This window comes from Mytilus trossulus, chromosome 1, assembly GCF_036588685.1.
Source record: "Mytilus trossulus isolate FHL-02 chromosome 1, PNRI_Mtr1.1.1.hap1, whole genome shotgun sequence".
Taxonomy (NCBI): Eukaryota; Metazoa; Mollusca; class Bivalvia; order Mytilida; family Mytilidae; genus Mytilus; species Mytilus trossulus.
In genome coordinates this window covers 14,984,745-14,993,246 of record NC_086373.1, presented here as the reverse complement: position 1 = coordinate 14,993,246, position 8,502 = coordinate 14,984,745, and positions in this window count along the sequence as shown.

The following is an 8,502-nucleotide window of genomic DNA, read 5'->3' as shown; positions in this document are numbered from 1 at the left end:
TGTAAACATCAAAGGAATGCTGATTCAATTCCATCATCAGGTGGGGTCCTCCTTCCTTGGCTGTTTCGGCGCTATTCCACTATTCCACAACAACCTCAAGAGGTGCGCCGGCACAGGTGATCAATCTGAACCTGGAACTGGATAGCCTTCACGGCTCTGATGTCTCAGCTGATATCATTGCTGTTCTTTTGTACCTGAATGCTGTTCTGTATATCTATATCTGTCCATTATCTACACAATAACTGTTCATTGTTCTATCACTTTGCACTTTTCCACACTTCGTCTCTTTTCCTCCAAATCCACTGTGATGCCACTTCTGCTTCTCTACACACTTCTGTAATCAGTTTCTTCCTCTCTGCTCCTACCACTCCCAAGGTCCTAAGTGCCCGCCACATTGACTGTCCTGCAAAGGCCCTGCATCCGACTTCTATTGCCAAACACCACGCCCTCCATCCCCTCTGTTTGCAATCCTCTACTAGCTGCTGGTATTTTGACATCTTTCTTTCATAAACTTCCCCTATTCTGTCTTCCCATGGGACTGTCAGTTCCAGCAAGATCGCCTGCCTAGTTCCCTGTGACCAAATGAATATATCTGGTCTTAGCGATGTTGCTGCTATTTCTGCTGGGAAACTCATGCGTTGATGTATGTCTGCTGTCATCTGCCAGTCTGATTCTGTTCCTAGTATCCCCAAACCTTCTGCCTGGTTGTCTTTCTTTTCTCCAGCCCTCAAAACATTTACAAATGTGATATTCTTCTGCATCTTTCTCTTCTTTCTCCTGGTGGTATCCAACTTCGCTGCTATAGTTTTCAATACACTGTCATGCCTCCATGCATATCTTCCATCTTTCAATGCGACTATACATGCTGACAACACATGCTGTAGAGATGCTGGTTTGTCTTTGCATAAGGTGCATGTTAGGTCTTCTATCAACCCCCAGGTATAGAGGTTTGATGGGCTTGGTAAAACATCATAAACCGATCTAAGGAGAAAACACAATCTGTATCCCTCCATACTCCAAATCTCGCTCCACTGTGAAAGCCCTGCTTCTAGCTCCTTGCCAATTCAACCAACTACCCTGCTGTTTCATTCCTATTGCCTTAACATTCCTACTCTCTTCTTCCATCTGTCGTATTTCCTGTTGCACAAGTTCCCTCCGTCCCTTCTCATTTGCTGTATCCCACCTTGGTTTTGTTGTCATACCAAATCCCTGTCTACCAACTGCTGTTTCACCAACAATGACACTGTGCTTTAGTCTGGTCTCATCTTTCTTAACTGCTTCCTCCGCTTTCCATTTTCTTTCTGTCCTGATCTTCACTTTACAAGTTATTATCTTTTTCTCAACAAAAAATGTAAAAGAAATTACTTGTACAATTACAAAAGTGCTGACTACTGGGCTGGTAATACCCTCGGGAATTTATAACGCTACCAGCAGGGTCATCGACCCTGTGGTCGTAAATAAACTCATCATGGATACTAGGCCTAAATTTTAAATTTACGCCAGACGCGTGTTTTGTGTACAAAAGACTCATCAGTGACACTCGAATTCAATAAAGTTAAAAAGGCCAAATAAAGTAAGAAGTTGAACAGCATTGAGGACTAAAATACCGAAAAGTTTTGCCAAATAAAGCTAAGGTAAAAGTGCTGACTACTGTGCTAGTGATACCCTTGGGGAATTAAAATTCCACCAGTTTGTGACGTTTTTTTTAGCTGCTTTCAATATTATATGTTATTCAGGTCTCAGACAGGGTATATACTGTGACATTCCCGGCTTAGAGTTTATATCCCCTGAGCCGAGTCGAAGTATGTCACAGTATATACCCTTTCTGAGACCTGAATTACACATATATTACGGATTACCCCTGACTTAATGTTATTTTCTTGTACAGGTATTTGTTGACAACGCCTATATATAAGTTCAAAAACCCAACCTGATATGTTCGGCATACGTGATGTATTTTCTAATTTGCTTTGAACATAATCTTATCGGGTATGTAATAATTTATAATAACACTTTTAACATTAAATTTAAGCATTAAAGTGTAAATTGCGTGAGTTGTATCAAAAATGTATTATTGACTGAAGCACGTCATTATTTTCCCTCTGTGAGCCTCTGACCGTCTGATAGATTTTGACTACGTCACATAGTAACCGGTGTTTTAATGACGTTTTTGAGGTTCCAATTGGGGATAAAAACGTCGTATATACCCCGGCAGTTTCCTGAATATATACTGACATCTCTGTGTTGTTATCCAATCACAAACCTCGACACATTTGTAATCCGTAATATATCAATATATATATTAAAACGTCGCACGATACTGGTGTCACCTAACGTTAAACACTCAAAGACGTAAGACAAATTAAAAACGTTGGAATGCATGTTGTTCAGATGGATTTTTACAATAAATTTTAAGGATTGATTTTTTTCTTAAGAAAGGATTTTTTTCTTAGATAAAAGATGTTAAGCTTTAGTTTTATTAACAATTTTTTTTTTTTATAGATAAACTATGCACTGCAAATGCATTCATTTTTGCACTCCAGAATGTCAAGGCAAAAGGACTACGGCATATCTAGCATGGCAGTTCTGCACAAATATATGCAAGGGAATTAGCGGGAACAATTATTTCAGCTGTTTTTTTCTAGTAATTTGATTTATAGCGGATCCGACTATTATAGTCCGGAAAATACTTCAGTTCCGCGAGGAAATCTCTCTCCCAACCACTTCTTTGAGAATCGGTAGAGCTTCAAAATGAAACATTAATTTCAAAGTTTTCTTATTAAGCAACAAAACAAAATAGCCGTATTCCAAATCGTCTGTGAAAACCGCAATCATGACAATTAGACGGAACATTAGAAGCATATTTTATTAAATAACGTCAAAATCGTATGTGGGGACATTGTATCGGACATTTTAGTTTTATCTGATGTCTTGTATATTAGATTTAATTTATGGGAATTTAATATCAAAATAGAGATAAATTTTTGTTCTTTTATCCATTATAAAAAAAATATGTAGCGAATGGCACTGTATTAAATAAACATCATGAAAACACAGAAAACGTAATCCTTCGTTTAATTTGGTTTGAAGGGGACAAAATGTCGGACATTGCTAATCAACTCGAATAAAAAGAATTTGTTTTAAAATTTCCTGATTATTGCATGAGGCGAAAGTGTGATCATTGTACAAAATACTAAAGTATACGAATTATTTACCTTCGACTTGGGGATTGCTCTGGAATTCCCTGTTTGGGACAATTAAAAAAATTACGGCAACCTTTCGTGCATGGGACACATAATTTGTATCATCTTGATCCCTTTTTCTTATATTTCCGTCTTTTCGAGATAGAAAAATCGACATTACGTCATCGCCCACTTATAGATTGCTTGTTCTAGACACATTTTTATATCGTTTGGTAAAAAATATTACATGTATATGTTTTTTACGGTATTCAGAATTTCACAAAACTAAAAGTGTAACGCGGGACAAGGAAATCATATTGCAAACTAAAGGTTTTATTGAGTTTTAATTAGTGAAAATGGTCTGTTACATAAACAAAATTGCAATTATCTGAAAGAAAGAAGAGTTTAAAAGCTTTAAAATGATATACATCACTTTATAATATCACTGTTTATGTTTAAAAATTAACAAGATGAATATACAGCAACGTATCATTTTGGGGTTAAAATGTGACTTTTGATTGAAAAATGACAGAAAACAGGAACATTGGTTTAAAAGAAAATAAGGTAATCAAGTCGATAATTCAACTGATTGAAATTCGTATCAAGGCATTCTGTAGTTCAGGGACTCAGTGTGAACTCTCGTAAATCGGTGTTGTGTGGATTTTGTCATTCAAGTTGTGATAAGCGTCAATTTTGTCAAATGTGTTGACGTCTTTTTATTATATTTAGGTGTTACGGAAAGAAAAATAATCACCGCCTTTATGAATTATATTTAATTGTGTACGATAATTTACGTTTGAAGTTGGATTCATAACAAACTGGACATATATATTTTACAGTTAATTGCTATTATAAGTATTGTAATATGCATTGTGTTTAAATGCAATATCTGTATTTAGTTCTAATATAATCTTAAATCAATCCTAATTCTATCTTACTTTTGAATTATAGTTTTTCATATGTGACGTCATGCTGTTTCTGAATTTCATAAATTCTAATGTGGCGTAACGTTTGTGCCTTTTCGCCATCGTATGTGACGTCATTTTTATGATTTATTGCGTTGACGCCTGGATTGAGTCGGGTGTGTCTATTCTGTGTTGGTCTTAGCATTATGTATTCGGGTTTAGTTTCCTGTAATTAGTTAATACTTCAGTTTCATTATGTATATCTCTTTCATATTCATTTGATAAAAAATTTCTGTTTGCAATAGCATGAATTGTTCTAAATAATAAGGATGTTCTTATCCCAAGCATAAAAACAACGCCGTATTTGGCACAACCTTTTTCAAATTTTGATCTTCAGTACTGTACAACTTTGTACTTTTTTCACTTTCGATCTTTTATATCTGGGCGTCACTGGTGAGTCTTGTGTGGACAAGACGCGTTTTTTGGCGTATTCAATTTTAAACCTGATGCATAATTGTTATCTATTAATCATGTGTTTCTTTGTCTTATATGTTCTCCTATTTATTTGTATTGTAGTCCTGTCATATTATGTTGTCATTTCAATGTTATATTTATCTTTGCCATTAAAGTGCGAGGTTTGGCATGCCACACAACCAGGTTCAACCCACCATTTTTATTCCCCTTTAAAAAATGTCCTGTACCAAGTCAGGAAGATGGCCATTGTTATATTATTGTTCGTTTCTGTGTGTGTTGCATTTTAACGTTGTTTCGTTTGTTTTCTCTTATTTTTGAGATATTAAGATAAGACGTGGCACGGTACTTGTCTATCCAAAATTCATGTATTTGGTTTTGATGTTATATTTGTTATTCTCGTGGTATTTTGTCTGATGCTTGGTCCGTTTATGTGTGTGTTGCGTTTCGGTGTTGTGTCGTTGTTCTCCTCTTATATTTAATGCGTTTCCCTCGGTTTTTGTTTGTTACCCTGATTTTGTTTTTTGTCCATGGATTTATGAGTTTTGAACAGCGGTATACTACTGTTGCCTTTATTTTCAACTGAATAATGTGGTTTATTCTAATGTTGTTCTGTTACTTCACTAACCCGGTAATCGGGAGGGTTGAAAAAACGTTTTAACCAAGTCTCATTGCATATGTATCCATTCCAAGCATGGGACTGTATTCCAGGTGTTTGCCGTTACTATCATCGGTAACTTTCATCTTTTTTTTGTAGCTTAAATGAGGTCATTAATTTTCTCTGATGAATGTTCCACGATATGTATTTCACGTTGTTTTTTTTTCCAGAAGCTTACTATGCAGTAAGTGGGGTATGTTTATTGCTATTGTATAGGGACAAGTAGTGGTAAACATCATTGTCCTTTTGTCTTTTGCGTATGGTTGCTTAATTGTTAATCATATCACATCTGGTTCTTTACGCCAATCTAAGACGCGACGTATAATACCACACTGCTGTTCGTCCCGTCGGTCTTCTATTTATTCGTTTACCATTAGTCAAAACATTGCACGAAAGAGAGCAAATGCTTGATACATCCGAAAGTTGTTGTGAATATTAAAATGGTACATTGCAGACTCGAGCTAAAGACCAATACGCCAGAGAACAATGATTTACCTTTATGGAAATACATCATACGGTGTATTCTTACTGCAAATTAGAGTCACCAGATTTCAAAAGACGTTAAATGTTATTGCAAGTTTTCGAATTTTAGAAATGACGAGTTTGGCACATGATTCTTATTGTTCGCTATCTTGAGTCTGGTATTGACATACTTTAGTAGGCTAAAATCGATTATCTTAAAATTTATATTAATAATGTGAATAAGTTTAAGTAAGACATCTTTCATTTTAAAATATTCTGAATGTTTAAATCCTGGTATCTGTGATGAGTTTGTTATTGTATTTAACGAGCTCCAAATATTTAAGGATAAAAATACACGAGAAGCGTTATGATCTAAAGGGACATAATAGTAATATTATCACAATATTAGGTCAACTTTGCCTGAGAGAATTGAAACCTTTGATTACTTTAAGAATTCTAACGGAAAGCAAGTCATATCAGTAGAAAACATTTCCTACTGGGCTTATAATACACTGGGAAATAATATTCTGCCATCAGATGTTTTGAACCAGTGCTAGTAAGAAAATAACACTTTATTGATCTGGTGCATACAAAGCGCATTTAGCTTTCCAATTAAGAATTTTCCACTTCTAAGTAGCAAAATTCTAGCAGCTGTATATGGAGTATATATATCTCCAAATTGAAACGATATTCCAGGGAATGGGGCAGGCGTTTCCTATCATGATTTCCTTCACTGAGGGCTGCTGCTCATAAGAAGCCTGTTAAACCTAAAATTCCAAGTGGTGAAGAAGTTAAATTCACAGCTTAAACATTTTACGGACGGCATCGCGAGTTGGTTGACTATATAGAGTATCTGTTTCACTGATGACGGTATGTAACCATAACTCCTTAAATAAATAACTGACCCGTGTTAACAGAGAAACATATCTCTTGCACATTAAAGACACCCTTGTAGATTTCGAAAAAAGAGTAAGCTAATGCCGATACAAGGCAGCACTCGCACCTGCAAAGTGGAAAGGGATTAATATAAGTTGCAAAACTTGTTTCCCAATCCACTATAAATAAATATGTTTATACTAACCATAATTCACTCTTTCTTTCAATTTCTAAAATGTGACCTATCAAACTAGATTTATCACTGGGATTGTACTTACATTAGGAACAACATGGGTGACATAGCTTGTACAGGATCTTATCACCCTGCAGATAAACTGATACCACCCCTTTGCTTGGCGTTGTTCGTGTTGTTTCATATTTAGTTTTGTATATTGTGTTCCATTAATCTTTTATATACTATTAATTGTTATTTGGTCTTTTTTTCTATTAAGCCATGGCGATGTCAGTTTATTTTCGCCTTATAAATTTAAATGTCTCTTTTGTATATTTCATCATTATTTTACCTAATGTCGATATTATGATATCTGAATATCATCAGCGCAGTAGTTCTTAATGTGTCGATACGGACATAATTAAACTCATGATTCTTTAAAAAAATCTCCTATGATTAATTGAGAAATCTCTAAGAATTGAAGGTTGTAACTCCCTTAGACCTTATCCAATTTTGGCTATTTATATATTCCTTTTGATTATACAGCTCATAAAGTTTCTACATATTTGCATATCATTTGTGTTCGCATGTTTGGATTTTAGCGTTAATATAGTGTTTTTTTCATTAGTCTTAAAGTTTTTATATTTATAACCTTTATTGTTTAGTTCATTTTTGACATGACTCGGTATTTATACATCCCGCCATGGTTTTATTGGGCCATGGTAAGTTTTTGCATTATTGTCTATATGGTATTTTATATGGTGTCTATATTCAGTTTGTTTTTCTTTGTTAAGAAAGGTATTTGTTTAATAGTGATTGTGAGTTTAACTAAATGTTGCTGTTCACAAATTTTGACAATTTTGACAATTTTACCTATTATGTCTATTTATTTTGCTCACACATTGTAGTCATTGTAATATAATTCTGTGCAACTGCCATACAAGTGAGAGGTTTAACTAGCTTTAAAACCAAGTTTAATCCACCGTTTACAACATAATGTTACTATGCACGTACGAAGTCAAGAATATAATAGTTGTTTTCCATCAGTGATGAGTTTTTTTGTAATTTGATAAAGGATTTTTCGGTATGATTTTTGCTGAGAGTTCGGTATTTTTGCTATTTGACTTTTTTTCATATACATTTTAATTTCGCTGGTTACATAAAAGTTTTCAATATAATCTTTCTCTACGTAATTTTTTGTCCAAAGGACCAAAAACTTCAAATCCATCAATTGGAAACACAACTTTAAACTAGAATCTTATTTTTTTTTGTAAAACAATTGAAAGGTCTTTCCTGTAAAAGTGATGTTTTCGTAATATTCTTTGAACGACCTTTTGATTGATATACGACACGAAATAACCCTATCCGTCTCATGTTTGGAGGACAGGAATTCGATATTTAAAATGTCATTCATTCATATCTTTAATATCTATGTTGATTATTTCAGGGTGCAGAGAAAGGTTGTGACCCTTTAACTCAGCCAATCATATTCTGAGATCACCGGCAACCACACGTTGATTATTTATTTTTAAATTTTTTTATACAATAGGTTTGGAAAGGGAAATATTTCCATAGAATTAGAGAAAAGTATTTCTACCATACAATTAACAGATGTTCATGTTGAATTTTGTCATGGCCACTAGCTTTTCTACGCTTCAAAAGTTTAGTTATACCATCGACTTCACTTTTTTTGATAGTACCACCTGGTAAATACACGTTTTGTTCATAAAAGATTTTAATATTTTATTGTTATCAAGTTCAACCTGTAGTGTCGTG